The sequence below is a fragment of the Balaenoptera acutorostrata genome, chromosome 20 (genome assembly GCF_949987535.1).
Source record: "Balaenoptera acutorostrata chromosome 20, mBalAcu1.1, whole genome shotgun sequence".
Classification (NCBI taxonomy): domain Eukaryota; kingdom Metazoa; phylum Chordata; class Mammalia; order Artiodactyla; family Balaenopteridae; genus Balaenoptera; species Balaenoptera acutorostrata.
In genome coordinates this window covers 37947437-37966192 of record NC_080083.1, presented here as the reverse complement: position 1 = coordinate 37966192, position 18756 = coordinate 37947437, and the positions used below count along the sequence as shown (strand labels likewise).

Below are 18756 nucleotides of genomic sequence, written 5' to 3'. Positions count from 1 at the left end.
GAAAGGTTATACCTTTCTAAGAATTTGTCCATTTCTTCCAGGTTGTCCATTTTATTGGCATAAAGTTGCTTGTAGTAGTCTCTTAGGATGCTTTGTATTTCTGCTGTGTCTGTTGTAACTTCTCCTTTTTCATTTCTGATTTTATTGATTTGAGTCCTCTCCATCTTTTTCTTGATGAGTCTGGCTAATGGCTTATCAATTTTGTTTATCTTCTCAAAGAACCAGCTTTTAGTTTTATTGATCTTTGCTATTGTTTTCTTTGTTTCTATTTCATTTATTTCCGCTCTGATCTTTATGATTTCTTTCCTTCTGCTAACTTTGGGTTTTGTTTGTTCTTCTTTCTCTAGTTTCTTTAGGTGTACGGTTAGATTGTTTACTTGAGATTTTTCTTGTTTCTTTAGGTAGGCTTGTATAGCTATAAACTTCCCTCTTAGAACTGCTTTTGCTGCATACCATAGGTTTTGGGTCGTCGTGTTTTCATTGTCATTTGTCTCTAGGTATTTTCTGATTTCCTCTTTGATTTCTTCAATGATCCCTTGGTTATTTATTAACATATTGTTTAGCCTCCATGTGTTTGTGTTTTTCACGTTTTTTCCCCTGTAATTCATTTTCTAATCTCATAGCGTTGTGGTCAGAAAAGATGCTTGATATGATTTCAATTTTCTTAAATTTACTGAGGCTTGATTTGTGACCCAAGATGTGATCTATCCTGGAGAATGTTCCATGCGCACTTGAGAAGAACGTGTAATCTGCTGTTTTTGGATGGAATGTCCTATAAATATCAATTAAATCTATCTGGTCTGTTGTGTCATTTAAAGCTTCTGTATCCTTATTTATTTTCATTTTGGATGATCTGTCCATTGGTGTAAGTGAGGTGTTAAAGTCCCCCACTATTATTGTCTTACTGTCGATTTCATCTTTTATAGCTGTGAGCAGTTGCCTTATGTATTGAGGTGCTCCTATGTTGGGTGCATATATATTTATAATTGTTATATCTTCTTCTTGGATTGATCCCTTGATCATTATGTAGTGTCCTTCCTTGTCTCTTGGAACATTCTTTATTTTAAAGTCTATTTTATCTGATATGAGTATTGCTACTCCAGCTTTCTTTTGATTTCCATTCGCATGGAATATCCTTTTCCACCCCCTCACTTTCGGTCTGTATGTGTCCCTAGGTCTAAAGTGGGTCTCTTGTAGACAGCATATACATGGGTCTTGTTTTTGTATCCATTCAGCAAGCCTGTGTCTTTTGGTTGGAGCATTTAATCCATTCACGTTTAAGGTAATTATCAATATGTATGTTCCTATGACCATTTTCTTAATTGTTTTGGGTTTGTTTTTGTAGGTCCTTTTCTTCTCTTGTGTTCCCCATTCAGAGAAGTTCCTTTAGCATTTGTTGTAGAGCTGGTTTGGTGGTGCTGAATTCTCTTAGCTTTTTCTTGTCTGTAAAGCTTTTGATTTCTCCATCGAATCTAAATGAGATCCTTGCCAGGTTGAGTAATCTTGGTTGCAGGTTCTTCCCTTTCATCACTTTAAGTATATCATGCCACTCCCTTCTGGCTTGTAGAGTTTCTGCTGAGAAATCAGCTCTTAACCTTATGGGAGTTCCCTTGTATGTTATTTGTCATTTTTCCCTTGCTGCTTTCAATAATTTTTCTTTGTCTTTAATATTTGTCAATTTGATTACTATGTGTCTCGGCGTGTTTCTCCTTGGGTTTATCCTGTATGGGACTCTCTGCACTTCCTGGACTTGGGTGGCTATTTCCTTTCCCATGTTAGGGAAGTTTTCGACTATAATCTCTTCAAATATTTTCACGGGTCCTTTCTCTCTCTCTTCTCCTTCTGGGACCCCTATAATGCGAATGTTGTTGCGTTTAATGTTGTCCCAGAGGTCTCTTAGGCTGTCTTCATTTCTTTTCATTCTTTTTTCTTTATTCTGTTCCGCAGCAGTGAATTCCACCATTCTGTCTTCTAGGTCACTTATCCGTTCTTCTGCCTCAGTTATTCTGCTATTGATTCCTTCTAGTGTAGTTTTCATTTCAGTTATTGTATTGGTCATCTGTTTGTTTGTTCTTTAATTCTTCTAGGTCTTTTTTAATCATTTCTTGCATCTTCTCGATCTTTGCCTCCATTCTTATTCCGAGGTCCTGGATCATCTTCACTATCATTATTCTGAATTCTTTTTCTGGAAGGTGGCCTATCTCCACTTCATTTAGTTGTTTTTCTGGGATTTTTTCTTGTTGCTTCATCTGGTATATAGCCCTCTGCCTTTTCATCTTGTCTATCTTTCTGTAACTGTGGTTTTTGTTCCACAGGCTGCAGGATTGTCGTTTTTCTTGCTTCTGCTGTCTGCCCTCTGGTGGTTGAGGCTATCTAAGAGGCTTGATGGGAGGCTCTCGGTCTTGATCTTTTTGAGGGTTGGATTTTTTTCCTTTCGCTGTCAGGAAATAAAACTAAGAATTATGTCACTGAGTAAAAACGAAAGTGGGGAGAAAAAAATTCTACAGGTAAATGGCTTTTCTGGTATTCTATAGTTGTTTTCTCCTTAAACTGTTACCTGCTCCCTTTTCCATGTCACTGAGCTTTAGCCTACTCACAAGGAATGTGCCCAAGCAAGGTAAGTTTCCTATCAACTTTTCCCCTGGCCTTTTCAGTCCTGGAAGGATGCCTTTTGCTGATGCAGATGGTTGATGGTCATGAAAGCCCCAAAGGGAGGGGAAAAAAACCCGGTTCCCATCAATATGGACATGATTCTCCCTAGTAGTCAGATTCTATTTTTAGCTTTGGCCCTTAAAATCCCCCTGTACCCTTTTCTGCAGCACAGAGTGCAGCTTTGAATGCCTATGGATCAAATGCCTCTGGATCCTCCGCCAGATCCAGCCCATATGTAAGTTACCCACAATTAACTTCATAACTGCACTTCATGGAGTTGCCTGCTTCGTTTTCCGGTATCAAAGTTCCTTCCCAGTTAGAAGGATATTATTCGATGTCTCTGCCTCCCAACACACAATGTATTAATAAATTTCACCAAGAGAGAATTCAGGTCAGGAGAAAACCCAATATGATTATATTGACAGATGATTTTTTTTAAATAAATTTATTTATTTATTTTTGGTTGCGTTAAGTCTTCGTTGCTGCACGCGGGCTTCTCACTGCGGTGGCTTCTCTTGTTGCAGAGCACGGGCTCTAGGCACGCAGGCTTCAGTAGTTGTGGCTCGCGGGCTTTAGAGCACAGGCTCAGTAGTTGTGGCGCACAGGCTTAGTTGCTCCGAGGCATGTGGAATCTTCCCGGACCAGGGATAGAACCTGTGTCCCCTGCACCGGCAGGCAGATTCTTAACCACTGCGCCACCAGGGAAGCCCTTGACAGATGATTGTAAAAGCATTTAATAAAATCCAACATCCATTCTTAATTTGTTAAACATCCCTCATTTAAGAAAGGACCTAAAACAGTCTCCCAAGGCAATAGAAAAGCAAAAATAAACAAATGGAACCTAATCAAACTTACAAGCGTTTGCACAACAAAGGAAACCATAAACAAAACAAAAAGACAACCTACTGACTGGGAGAAAATATTTGCAAATGATGTGACTGACAACGGCTTAATTTCCAAAACATACAAACATACAATTCAATAACAAGAAAACAAACAACTCAATCAAAAATGGGCAGAAGACCTAAATAGACATTTCTCCAGAGAAGGCATACAGATGGCCAAGAGGCATATGAAAAGATGCTCATCATCGTTAATTATTAGAGAAATGCAAATCAAAACTACAATGAGGTACCACCTCACACCAGTCAGAATGGCCATCATTAAAAAGTCTACAAATAATAAATGTTGGAGAGGGTGTGGAGAAAGGGAACTCTCCTACACTGTTGCTGGGAATGTAAATTGGTGCAGCCACTATGGAGAAACTAAAAACAGAGCTACCATATGATCCAGCAATCCCACTCCTGGGCATATACCCAGACAAAACTATAATTCGAAAAGATACATGCACCCCTATGTCCATAGCAGCACTATTTACAATAGCCAGACCCCCCAGAAACAGCCTAAATGTCCATTGTGAGATGAATGGATAAAGAAGATGTGGTGTGTGTGTGTATATGTATATATATATATACACACACACACACACACGCACACTTACAATGGAATATTACTCAGACATAAAAAATAAAATAATAATACCATTTGCAGCAACATGGATGGACCTGGAGATTACTGAGCAAAGTAAGTCAGAAAGAGAAAGACGAATACCATATGATATCACTTATATGTGGAATCTAAAATATGACACAAATGAACGTATCTACAAAATTGAAACAGACTCACAGACATAGAGAACAGACTTGTGGTTGCCAAGGGAGAAGTGGGAGTGGGGGAGTGAAGGACTGGGAGTTTGGGATTAGCAGATGCAAACTATTATATAGAGAATGGATAAACAACACGGTCCTACTGCATAGCACAGGGAACTATATTCAATATCCTGTGATAAACCATAATGAAAAAATATGAAAAAGAATATATATATGTACAACTGAGTCACTTTGCTGTACAGCAGAAATTAACACAACATTGTAAATCAACTATAATAAAAATGTTTTAAAAAGAAAGGACCTAGAAGAAATGACACCACAGTAATAATCATGAGCACACCTAACATCTGGATCTTGGTTTACATACAGTATTCCCTTCTAAAGGAAATCAGAGCCCCTTGGAGAAATGGCTGATTCTGGCTTTGGGGCAAGGAAAATTCAAAGCGAGTCTGGAATATCCTATAGTGTCAGAAAGGAAGGAAGCTATCTAAGAAGACCACAGTTATGTCCAAAGAAAAAGGAGCCAGTTTAGGGTTTTCTACCAGCCATATTTGGGACGACTGATACATCAACAAGAACAATGGCTATAATTAACTATAACACATTGAATAAAATAAAAACCCATGAAGCTAATGATACCCAAGGGAAGAAATGCAAGGGGTGAGTGGGGTACTTAAAAAAAAAAAAACCTTTTTAGTTATAGAAAAAAATCCAAGTACATACAAAAAAAAAAAAGAGAAAAATAAAATGAATTTTACTGTACTCATTACCCAACTTCTACTCCTGTACAAAACGGATGTATCTATTTCTTTACCTATTTCCCTCACTTCTCAAATCATTTTGAAGAAAATCTTGACCTCATATCATCTCATCAGTAAATATTCTACCTCTGAAGGGTAATGTGGTAGTTTTGTATTCAAATGAACCGAGCTGGAACCACGTTTCCTTGAATTCCCTTCCCTGTGTAACGCCAGGTTAGTGATGGCCACAAGAGAAATTTGCATGAGATTTAGAGGCACTGCAGGTACTGGCAAGTTCCATCCACTTGATCCTCTTTCCCTCGACTCTGGGTCCAGCACTCCTTCCCAACTACTGGCCCTGATGACCAGCTACCCCAGGTTCACTATCAGAACTTTCTCTGAGAATTCACAGTAGTGGTAACCATGAGGAACAAGCTTTCATATACTTCTCCAGCAACTCTCTTTGTGGCTGTACTCCAGAAAAACAGATGCTTCTGAATTCTTTTTTTTTTCTTTTTTTAAATTTATTTCTTTATATTTATTTTTAAAATTTTTGGCTGCATTGGGTCTTTGTGGCTGCACACGGGCTTTCTCTAGTTGCGGCGAACGGGGTCTACTCTTTGTTGTGGTGCGCAGGCTTCTCATTGTGGTGGCTTCTCTTGTTGCGGAGCATGGGCTCTAGGTGTGCGGGCTTCAGTAGTTGTGGCTCGCGGGCTCTAGAGCACAGGCTCAGTAGTTGTGGCGCACGAGCTTAAGTTTCTCCATGGCATGTGGGATCTTCCCAGACTAGGGCTCAAACCCATGTCCCCTGCACTGGCAGGCGGATTCTAAACCACTGCACCACCAGGGAAGCCCTGTTTCTGAATTCTGGCAAGTTCCAGCTCATTCACCTGTGACAAGGTGGCTGGTGACTTTTCTCTAATTCTTTTTTTTTTTGGAACTTTTTCCCCCAGCCTGTCCCACAATTGTGTTAATTCCTGTAAAAAATATTTCTTATTCTGCAATACTCATAGAAGTTCTCCTTCTTTGCTTAAGGCTTCAGATAAGGGTTCTTACACAGACACACAATACCATTATCAGCTAAAAATCTAACAATCATTCTCTAATACCATCAAATGTCCACAGAGTTTAAATTTCCCTTTTGTCTTTTTTTTTTTTTTAAGGATCAAAGCAGAATCCAAATAAGGTCCATACACTGGTTGATATGCCTCATCAGTTCCTTTTAATATACAGATTCCCCTATATCTCTCTTTATTTTTTTCTTGCAACTTATTTGTTGAAGGAACCATGTTGTTTATCCTACATGATTTGGATTTTCCACATCTGGACTGTGCTGATTTCAGCCCCCTGGGTCATGTTCCTTTGTCCCCTGTATTTTCTATAAATTTGTAGTTAGATCAAGAGGCTCAATCAAATTCAGGTTTGGTTTCTGAGAAGACTACTTCATAGGTGATGGTGTGTGCCCCTCCACCCGGGAGGCGAGGCACAGAATAGCTCATTGTCTCTCTTTCAGGGGGTATTAGCAGCCATTTGATGATTGCCCAAATCACTGGTTCTGAGTATTTTTGGTCTCAGGACCTCTTTATAATCTTAAAAATTATGGAGGACCTCCAAAGAGCTTTTGTTTTTGTGGGTTATATTTGTCAATGTTTACCATTTTGGAAATTAAATTTGAGGAGTTTTTAGAAGTATTTATTAATTTAGAAGTAAAAAAATAAACCCATTACATGTTAACACAAATAACATATTTTATGGAAAAAAACTACATTTTTCCAAACAAAAAGTAGTGAGAAAAGTGGCATCATTTTACATTTTTGCCTATCTAATGTTTAGCTTAATAGATAAAATGAATCATATTGTTTCTGCATTCAATCTGTTATGATATGTTGTTTGGTTGAAGTATATGAAGAAAATACGGCCCCACACAGATGTATAACTGGAAAAGGGAGAAACATTTTAATTGCATTTTCAGATAATTGTGGATATTCATCTTTGACACCACACCAAAAATCAAGAAGTGGTAGTTTCTTAAAAGGTTAGCAGCAGTGTGGAATCTGAAACCATATCAATGAATTTTTTGTACACTGTTAGATTAAAATCCACTGGTATGACTTGGACTTTGAATGGATCTTTTACCTACTCATGATTTTATTACACTATGCATTAGTCATATGGAAAATATTGGTTAACTGAGTTATGCTGATCCCCCAAATGCTGATGCATTTATTTATTTGTTTATTTAATTATGTATTTATTCACTGTGTTGGGTCTTTGTTGCTGCGCACTGGCTTTCTCTAGTTGAGACGAGCGGGGGCTACTTTTCCTTGTAGTGCTCGGGCTTCTCATTGTTACGGCTTCTCTTGTTGCAGAGCACAGGCTCTAGGCGTGAGGGCTTCAGTAGTTGCAGCACGTGAGCTCAGTAGTTGTGGCGCACAGGCTTAGTTGCTCCGTGGCATGTGAGATCTTCCTGGACCAGGGCTCGAACCCGTGTTCCCTGCATTGGCAGGCAGATTCTTAACCACTGAGCCACCAGGGAAGCCTTGCTGATGCATTTTTAATGCAATATCGAGAATTCACATTCATTAATATCAACACCAATCTCATCAGAAAAGTCTCTAAATATTAAGACTGTCAAACTCATTGCGGTGGAAATAAGTTTTGCAAAGTTCTAATTTTTTGGAAAGCTTGAACTTTATGATTGGCAACAAATACTGGCAACTGGCAGATCACTTGGTCCATGTTTTTGAGAAGACATCTACCCAATACAGAAGTCTGAATAACCAGCTTATTCTTATTCATTCTTATTCTTTCAAGCAAAAAAGATTTCCTTTAAAAAGCAGCTACTTCAGGGGCTGCCCTGGTGGCGCAGTGGTTAGGAATCCGCCTGCCAGTGCGGGGCACATGAGTTCGAGCCCTGGTCCGGGAAGATCCCACATGTCGCGGAGCAGCTAAGCCCGTGCACCACATCTACTGAGCCTGCGCTCTAGAGCCTGCAAGCCACAATTACTGAAGCCCGCGCTCTACAGCCCGTGCTCCACGGCAAGAGAAGCCACGGCAATAAGAAGCCCACACACTGCAACAAAGAGTAGTCCCCGCTCGCTGCAACTAGAGAAAGCCCGCGTGCAGCAACAAGACCCAACGCAGCCAAAAATAAATAAATAAATAAATTTATAAAAAGAAAAACAAAACAAAAAAAGAAAAAAAAAAGATTTGCATTAAAAAGCAGCTACTTCAGGGTCTTCCCTGGTGGTGCAGTGGTTAAGAATCCACCTGCCAGTGCGGGGGACACGGGTTGGAGCCCTGATCCAGGAAGATCCCACATGCCGTGGAGCAGCCAAGCCTGTGTGTCACAACTACTGAGCCTGCGGTCTAGAGCCCACGAGCCACACCTACTGAAGCCCACGTGCCACAACTACTGAAGCCCACGCGCCTAGAGCCTGTGCTCCGCAACAAAAGAAGCCACCGCAATGAGAAGCTCACACACCACCATGAAGAGTAGCCTCCCGCTCGCCACAACTAAAGAAAGCCCGTCTGCAGCAATGAAGACCCAACACAGCCAAAAATAAAAAAGTTTAAAAAAAAAAGAAAAGCAGCTACTTCAGCTCGCTACTCAAATTGCACAAGCACTTTTTCTTGAGACAACAATCACTGCATTTCAGTCTCTGGCCGGAATGTTTTACGTGTACCTCTCATCAAAAGATCTACTTAAAATTGACATTTAAAAAAAAAAAAAATCAATCAATTTTACTGTTTCATCAAGGATATTCTGAAGTAATCTGGCTTTTTTCCCTGAGTGTGGTGGGAAAGTACAACTCCCACCAGTTCAAGCTAAGGTACCAGCAGCAGTTTTGCCCATCATTGCCTTTGCATCATCAGTGCAAATGCCAGCACAGTGAAAAAAGCAAATAGCATCTTACTATTATCATGCAATAGTTTTCACCTTGCAGACTCCCTGAGGGGTGACTGGGACCCTCAGGAGTCTATGGCCCACAATTGGAGAAGCCCTGCTCTAGCCCATTCTTCCACAGGCTTTTTCTTCCCTAATTTTAGAAGCTCTTGATGTATAGAGATATTCACCTTTTGTCTGTGGTGTAAATAGCTAAGGTTGTCTTTCCCAATTTGTCACTTGTCTTTTTTCTTTTTAAAAAAATGTTTAATTGTGGGAATAAACATAAAGTTTACCACCTTAACCATTTCTAAGTGTACAGCTCAGTAACGTTAAGTATATTGTTCACATTGTTGTACAATGGATCTCCAGAACTTTTCCCTTTTTCTTTGCTTATATTTTTGCATACAAATATATTTTATCAATTTTTCTGTAATTAAAATCTTAATCTTTTACCCATTGAAGAAAAAAAGCCCCTCTTTTCAAAAAAATGAAAATTAATGTATGTAGGAGAAATGATAGAATGAGAGAAATAAATCACCACTTTGCTACCACCAATGTAATAAATGATTCTGGCCAGGACCATCAATGCATGTTAAAACCATCGGGTGGAAGGCTGTTGGGGAGCAGGATATTGAATGGTGCCAACGTCCACATTGCTTACTATTTACAAAGAGAAAAAAAACTCACCTTTACAATGGAATGATCAGGTAGTCACTACCTTAACCATGTGATCCAAATGAGCATCACTAATAGTGAGACAGCCTAACAAAATGTCCCCCTGATATGATGTGATATGAAGCACACAAATCACTTATGGAGTATTAATGCCAAAAATGTTGAATCAAAATGTAGTCAAGACTCAGAGACCTCACTACCAGTTTATAGGAAATAACAGCAGATAAAGAAGCAAACTGAATAACACCATCAACAACTATCAGACACATCAGGATGTGGAATGTTCTGTAAGGCAATTGGCCTGGACTCTTCAAAAAGACAATGCTATGAAAAGAGAAAAAAGAAAAAAGTGGAAGGATGGGATAGCTTTTGATAGCTTAAGGAGACTAAAAAGATCAAACAACAAAATGCAATGTGTGAACTTTGACTGGATCATTGTTCCAAAAAACAGTTATGAAAGACATTTAGCACTAATTATTAGAGAAATGCAAATCAAAACTACAATGAGGTACCATCTCACATTAGTCAGAATGGCCATCATTAAAAAGTCTACAAATAACAAATGCTGCAGAGGGTGTGAAGAAAACGGAACCCTCCTACACTGTTGGTTGAGATGTAAATTGGTGCAGCTGCTACAGAAAACAGTATGGAGGTTCCTCAAACTAAAAATAGAGTTGCCATATGATCCTGCAATCCCACTCCTGGGCAAATATTTGGAGAAAACTATAATTCGAGAAGATACATGCACCCCAATATTCACTGCAGCACTATTTACAATAGCGCTATTTACAATAGCCAAGACATGGATGCAATCTAAATGTCTATGGATAGATGAATGGATAAAAGAAGATGTGGTATATATGTATACAACACACACACATACACGCGCGTGCACGCACACACACACACACACACACACAATGGAATACTACTTGGCCATAAAAAAGAATGAAATCATGCCATTTGCAGCATGTTGATTGGACCTAGAGATTATCACACTAAGTGAAGTAAGTCAGACAGAGAAAAATATCATATGATAATCACTTATATGTAGAATCTAAAATATGACACAAATGAACTTATCTACAAAACAGAAACAGACTCACAGGGGAGTTCCCTGGTGGCCTAGTGGTTAGGATTCTGTGCTTTCACTGCCATGGCCTCAGTTCAATCCCTAGTCATGGAACTGAGATCCCACAAGGCCGCACAGAGCAGCCAAAAGAAAAAAACACTCACAGACATAGAGAACAGACTTGTGGTTGCCAAGGGGGGAGGGAAGGATTGGGAGTTTGGGATTAGAAGATTCAAACTATTATATATAGAATGGATAAGCAACAAGGTCCTACTGTATAGCACAGGGAACTACACTCAATATCCTGTGATAAACCATAATGGGAAAGAATACAAAAAAGAATGTACATATGTGCATAACTGAATCATTTTGCTATACAGTAGAAATTAACACATCATTGTAAATCAACTATACTTCAATAAAATAAATTTAAAAAGCCATTTAGGGGACAATTGTGAATATTTGTGCATGGGCTGAATGTTAGATCATGTTAGGGAAATGTTCATTTTTTTTAGGTGAGATCATTATATTGTGATTATATAAGAGAATGCTGTTATTCTTAGAAGTATGCTCAAGTATTTAAGGGTGAAGTGTTAAGATGTCTGAAACTTCTTTTCAATGGTTCAGCCATTTGAAAGAAGGGGTGAGAGATAGATAAAGCAAATGTGGTAAAATATTAATCTAGGTGGATCTAGGTGCAGGGTGTATGAGTGTATTCAGTAACATTGTTTCAAGCTTTCTTTAGTTTGACAATTTTAAAAATAAAACTTTGAGATTTATAAACAATTAAGGAAAAATTCCTCAGGTAAAATAAGAATAGGTGGATGCTTTCTTAACATAGCAAAAACATTTACCTTTCAAGCCAAAGCCAGCATTATGCAAAACTCCATTATATCCAGGAACAAGATAAGAATGCCCACTGCTATTATTTAATATTATCATGAAAGTATTAATAAATGCAATAAAATTAGCTTATGGACTAAGAAAGATATATAACTAAAAGGGTAATTAAAATATAATTATTTACAAGACGTAATAAATGCATATTTGGAAAAACTAAAATGTTTTAAATGGGAAACTATTAGAAACTGAGATTTTAGTAGGGTAGCTAGTTACAAAATAAATATTTTAAAAATAATAATAATTATAGTTATGATCTAATGACCGTGTACTGTTTTACCCCTCTGCCAAGAGCTTTGTGTGTATCATCTCATTTAATTCTCACAACAACATAATAAAGACGTTCCATTACTCCACCCAACTAACAGATGAATTAGCTGAGGGCGAAAGCAACTTGCACAGTTGGTTGGTGTTAGATGCAGGATTCAAAACCAGACCACGCTTTTAAACACTACATTACCCAGTTTTCTATAAGCCAGCAACCTTGAGTCAAAACGTAATGAAAGGGATTTCCCTGGTGGCGCAGTGGTTAAGAACCCACCTGCCAATGCAGGGGACACGGATTCGATCCCTGGTCCAGGAAGATCCCACACGCTGGGGAGCAACTAAGCCTGTGAGCCACAACTACTGAGCCCACACGCTGCAACTACCGAGCCCACTTGCTGCAACTACTGAAGCCCACGCCTAGAGCCCATGCTCCGCAACAATAGAAGCCACTGCAATGACAAGCCCGGGCACCACAATGAAGAGTGGCCCCTACTCTGTGCAACTAGAGAAAGCCCGCGCACAGCAATGAAGACCCAACGCAGCCAAAAATAAATAAATAAATAAATAAATAAATAAATAAATAAATAAATAAATAAATAAAAGAATTAAGAAAAACCAGTATATTAGGGAAGTACAAATAAATAGAGATAAATTTCTTATTCTTGACTAGAATAATTCCACATTGTGAAAATGGAACTTCACCCTATATTAATGTATAAATTCAATACAATAACTACATAAATGAACCCACAACAAAATTTTTTTTTCATTTGTCAAAATGACTCTAACTGCAAGTTAACACATGAGAATAGCAAGGAAAATATTATACATAAGGAGAGCCATACTACTAGAGAATAAAATTATTCTAAAGCTAGAGGTAACTAAAAGCATGTTATTGATTCAAGAATAAGCAAATAGGTAAATGGAATAAACCAAAGTCCAGAAATACATAGGACTTCCCTGGTGGTCCAGTGGTTAAGAATCCGCCTTCCAATGCAGGGGAAGCAGGTTTGATTCCTGGTCGGGGAACTAAGATGCCAAGGGGCAACTAAGCCCACACACTGCGACTAAGCCTCTGCGCAGCAACTAGAGAGCTTGCCGTGCCGCATCTACTGAGCCCGAGCACTCTAGAGCCCAAGCACCACAACTAGAGAGAAGCCCACGTGCCACAACAAAAGATATCGTGTGCCGCAGCTAAGACCTGACGCAGCCAAATAAATATTAAAAACAAACAAAGTCCAGAAATACTTGAGTGGAATTTTATGTGGAATTTTCACTATTTTGTTATATATTTCTGTAACATCTGAATTTTCTAAAACGGCATTCAGAACAAGATAGACATATTTAAACTATTCAAGTTATAGACATGCCTGCAGAAAAAAGGCCTTTACTTCCTCTTAGTTAAGTTCAACCATCTGATCAGACCCGTCTCAGCTTGGAGTTTTGATTTACCAAAGCTGGCTCCAGCTAGGGACAGCATTTTGTGATGCAGTCATTAATAGGAATTGTTCGGTAGGAGATTCCTAACAAAATGTTCAACAGCCTAATTTTTAACAGACAACTACAAATGTTCTATACTGTTAAAGTCACACTGTTTATGTGCTTACGTGGGGATATTAAAGTTATAATTGTATGGGTCTGCTATTCTGGTTGGACCATATTTGAGAAACATTCGAAAAAGGGCCAAAATCCAATTTATAAAGTCAGTGAGAAATAAGGAAATGAGCTTGTCATGTGTATCAGCTGATGGCAACTTGTCACTTCAAGCCAGGTGAAGCTGTTAACCCTGCCAAGTGGTTCTCCTAGTCCAAGTACAGAGAGCTTTGGGGCCAGGCAGAAACTAGAGAGGCAGCCTGAGTCCTGAGTCAAAGGTGGTGATCCTCATTGCCCCAAAGCACTCTTGTACCCTAGCAAGTAGGGTCTGATGTTAAGCTGTCTCTGCAGACAGTGGAAACCGATTAGTCAAGATTTTCCTTTTGCCTAAAAAAGTAGTCTCATGATTCTGTGTGCTTTATTACAAGAATCCCTTTGTGAACCATGACACTTTGACAGCATAGAAACATCTACAAAGAGAAAGATTTAAATATTTAAAGATGCATCAGAACTTTTAAAAATGTCTGCGCAGTGAAAAAACACCTGAAATCAATATGGTAGTATTGGACTACTGAAATGGTTCCTAACAAATATGAGAGCAAAGGTTTAATCTTAATTCACCTATGAGAAAACCACCAAGACACCAAGTAATAAATGGGCACAGAATATGAAGAAATGACTGGCCAAAGAATAAGTACATTTAGTAGGTGAACACACAGGAAAATATTTGTTCTCACCTGTAAGTTAAAAAGATTGATATTGAAAATAACACTGAAGTAGCATTTTATGCCTATTAAGTTAATAACCAAAAAGGGTGGAACTTCCCTGGTGGCACAGTGGTTAAGAATCCGCCTGCCAATGCAGGGGACACTGGTTCGAGCCCTGGTCAGGGAAGATCCCACATGCTGCAGAGCAACTAAGCCGGAGCGCCACAACTATTGAGCCTGCGCTCTAGAGCCCGTGAGCCACAACTACTGAGCCCACGTGCCACGACTACTGAAGCCCGTGTGCCTAGAGCCCGTGCTCCGCAACAAGAGAAGCCACCGCAATGAGAAGCCCACGCACCACAACGAAGAGCAGCCCCCGCTTGCTGTAACTAGAGAAAGCCCATGCGCAGCAACGAAGACCCAACGTAGCCAAATAAATAAATATATTAATTAATTAATTTAAAAAATAAATAAATAACCAAAAAGGTTTGGTGAAATTGTGGGCAAAGGTGATATATACACACTACTTTTAAATATTTTAGTCAGGAATTTTTGGTTGCAAGTAACAGAAACTTAGTCAAATTATTTACATAATAACTATGAGTTATTATGTAATTATATAATACCTATGAATTGCTTCACTGTATTAAGAACACAAATAACATCATCTTTTTTTCCTTGGACTAAATTAGAATTGGCTATACCCCATCCTCTACTGTGATTGGTAGAAAGTCAGAAAAACATTCTGACGGAGCTCCTGCCTCCTCTACTGGCTAGACTAAGAGCCTTAGAGGCAAAAGAGACTTCTGCCTCCAATAACAATGGACTGGGCAATTCAGACCAACTTTCTCACTGATGACAACTAGAAAAGCTGAACAACAGCAACAACAAATCTGCCTGAAAGGATCAGATGGCTACCAAGACAGTGAAGAATTACTGGGACTGGATTCAAGAGATAACAGAGGCTAAGGATGGAGGCTACTTTTTCCTCTGGATGTGTTTGCTGATTCCTAAGTGAGCGGCTCACAGGTTGAGCGTGTTATCTCAGCCCCTTGGGGTTAAGGGAATAAACGTTAGAGTCCAAGATCCACCGTGAATGGAGATGGGCAGGGGGGTTCCTGATGAATCTCCTTTGCTTTGCATTGGAACTCCAATGGCTTACACCTCGGAGGAGTGAACCAGAATCAGATAGGAATTCCCAGGCATGGCCACAAGGCTTCCCGTCATCTCTTGAAGTTGGATTGAGGCAATCCCGCATTGCTAGTGAACCCAGTGCCTAGCAGAACTAAACATAAATCATCTCTGGCAGAAGTTATCCTAGGTCTCAGATTATTTTCACAAACTATTTTGTAAAGACATTGCTTGGCACATGTGGAGATAGCATTTTTAAAAAGAGGAAAATAAGGCAATAAATACACAGGGCTTCAGATACTGGAGTTATCAGACATATATTGTAAAGTAAATAGACTTAGTATTAAAGAACTATAAATTAATTACTGAGAATTTTAACACAAAATTGGAGAATACAAAAAGAAACAGACAGAAATTTTAGAAATACAAAATAAAATAACACTATTGAAAAGTTAATTTAACAGACAATTAGACAAGACTGGAAGATAAGTCAGACTATAACTGCCAAGGCGGGCGGAGGGGCAGGAGGAAAAAATTAGGAATTTGAGATTAACAGATATACACTGCTACATATAAAGCAGATAAATAACAAGGACCTACTGTATAGCACAAGGAAATATATTCAGTGTCTTGTAATAACCTATTATGGAAAAGAAACTGAAAAAGAATAGATATATATATGTATATGTATAACTGAATCACTTTGCTGTACACCTGAAACATTGTAAATCAACTATACTTCAATAAAAAAATAAAATAAAATAAGAAGATAACTGCCAAAATGAATGACAGAGGAACAAAAGATCTCAAATTACTGAAAAAAATTAAGGACACAGAGGATACAGTGAATATTGGAGTATTAGAGGAGAGAGAATGGGGCAGAGTAATACTTGAAGAAAAAAAATGATTGAAAACTTTCCAAATTAATGAAGGAGATTTCAAGAAATTCTATTTAAGCCACAAGGAAGAAAATTTAAAAATAAACACACACCAAAGAACATTACATCAGTAGTCAAAATTAAAATACAAGGAGAATCGAGGCTAGTCGCACTTGGATATCAGCTATTGCCTTAATGTGCTAGAGTCCTCCAAGAGTAACTGCTGACTTTACTCACTGGCTGTGGCCCTCATGGCATAGTCAGTCACCAGGCTAGTGACACGTATCAGATTGACTTACACAACTGTTAGATCCACTTATGCCCACAAATTAGGGGAATGTTTAGGAGACCTCTGTTACAGGAGTGTGTAGAAGCTGTCAAGTGACCTAAATTCTAGTCTTGGCCTGACTTTCTCAGTGACTTATTCTGGTTCCATGAAAAGGCTAGTCTTTCCCACCTGATAGTCTTTGGTGGCTTTTTTTTTTTTACATTTTATTTTTATTTTTTATTTATTTTATTTTGTTTATTTATTTTGGCTGCACCGGGTCTTAGACGCGGCACATGGGATCTTTAGTTGTGGCTTGCGGACTTCTTAGTTGTGGCATGCATGTGGGATCTAGTTCCCCGACCCGGGATCAAACCCGAGCCCCCTGCATTGGGAACGCGGAGTCTTACCCACTGGACCACCAGGGAAATCCCTGGTGGCTTTTTAAAGATTTGTTTTATTCAACAAGTGGTGTACCTGCTATGTCACTCTTCTGCACGAGTGAACAACTTTTACACTGTAATGGGGGGAGACGGACTGTGAAGATGATAAACATAGCTTTTTTTTTTTTTTTTTAATTTATTTTTGGCTGTGTAGGGTCTTCATTTCTGTGCGAGGGCTTTCTCTAGTTGCGGCGAGCAGGGACCACTCTCCATTGCGGTGCGCGGGCCTCTCACTATCGCGGCCTCTCTTGTTGTGGAGCACAGGCTCCAGACGCGCAGGCTCAGTAGTTGTGGCTCACGGGCCCAGTTGCTCCTCGGCATGTGGGAACTTCCCAGACCAGGGCTCGAACCCGTGTCCCCTGCATTGGCAGGCGGATTCTCAACCACTGCGCCACCAGGGAAGCCCCAAACATAGCTTTTTAATTGGAGTGAGGGTAATGAAAATGGTTGCCTTCTCTCCCCAGTCACCGAGGATACTTTGCGAAAGTTGATATGAGGCATTACCACTTAAAGAAGAACCAGAGCTTCTGCCCAGCTGTCAACCATGATAAATTGTGGAACCTCGGTCAGTGAGCAGACACGAGTAAATGCCGTCAAGAACAAGACTGGAGCGGCTCCTATAGCTGATGTGTTGCCAGCAGGCTACTACCGAGTTCTGGGGAAGGGAAAGCTCCCAAAGCAGCCTGTCAAGTGAAGGCCAAATTCTTCAGCAGAAGAGCCGAGATTAAGGGTGTGGGTGGGGCATGTGTCCTGGTAGCTTGAACCCACATGGTGGGAGATTAATTAAATGTTAACAAGTGCTTTTCAATAAATAAATAAATAAAATACAAGGAGAACAGCCAGAAGAGAAAAGATTACCTTTAAAAGAGATTACTGGGCTTCCCTGGTGGCGCAGTGGTTGGGAGTCTGCCTGCCAATGCAGGGGACACGGGTTCGAGTCCTGGTCTGGGAAGATCCCACATGCCGCGGAGCAACTGGGCCCGTGAGCCACAATTACTGAGCCTGCGCATCTGGAGCCTGTGCTCCGCAACTAGAGAGGCCGCGATAGTGAGAGGCCCACGCACCTCGATGAAGAGTGGCCCCCGCTTGCCACAACTAGAGAAAGCCCCCGCACAGAAACGAAGACCCAACATAGCCATAAATAAAATAAATAAATAACATTTAAAAAAAGAAAAAGCTCCCTATTCAAAAAAAAAAAAAAAAAGAGATTACTAGTTAACTTTCCAGCAGATTATACAGGAAGCCAGAGACACTGAAATATCTTCTATACCATCAGAATTATTCAAAAATGAAGGTGCCCATAAAGGCATTTTCAGACAATCAACATTTAAGGGAATCTGTCACCAGTACACTTGCACTAAAGTAACTATTAAAGGCAAATTACTCCAGAAAGAAGATCATAAGGGAAGAAGGAAGAGAAATAAAAATGACAAATAAGTGGGTAAGTCTAGATGACTACTGACTGTATAAAATAATACTGTTTTGTTCCTAAACAAAACAGTAAAAAAAATCATAAAGCACAATATAACCAAAAAAGGGTAAAGTAATGACATGTAAATCAGGAAAGGCAGCGAACAGACTAAAAGTGTTCCAAGGTCTTTGCATTGTCTAGGAAGAAGATTAAAAATACCAAGTAATTTTAGACTTTGATAGGTCAAGAATATGTTATAATCTATAGAGTAACTACTATAGAAATAGTACAAATAAGAAATAATATTCATAGGAAAATGGGATAATAAAAAAAATAATACAAAATAGTGCAAGAAAAGAGAAGAACATAGATCAGGTAAAACAAATAGAAAGCACTCACTGAGATGTTAGATTTAAACCAATTGTATCAATAATTACATAAATGTAAATTGATTAAATGCTCC

General features: G+C 39.2%; 1 protein-coding gene and 1 non-coding gene across 2 annotated transcripts in view; one reads left to right on the top strand and one right to left on the bottom strand.

The window, feature by feature from the left end:
- The window catches only part of B4GALNT2 (beta-1,4-N-acetyl-galactosaminyltransferase 2), a 59139-nt gene that overhangs the window by 36773 nt on the left and 3610 nt on the right, over positions 1-18756 (bottom strand).
- On the top strand, positions 16331-16458 carry LOC114236982 (small nucleolar RNA SNORA3/SNORA45 family). Its single transcript, XR_003622813.1, has one exon. It is a non-coding gene; the product is annotated as a small nucleolar RNA SNORA3/SNORA45 family (small nucleolar RNA).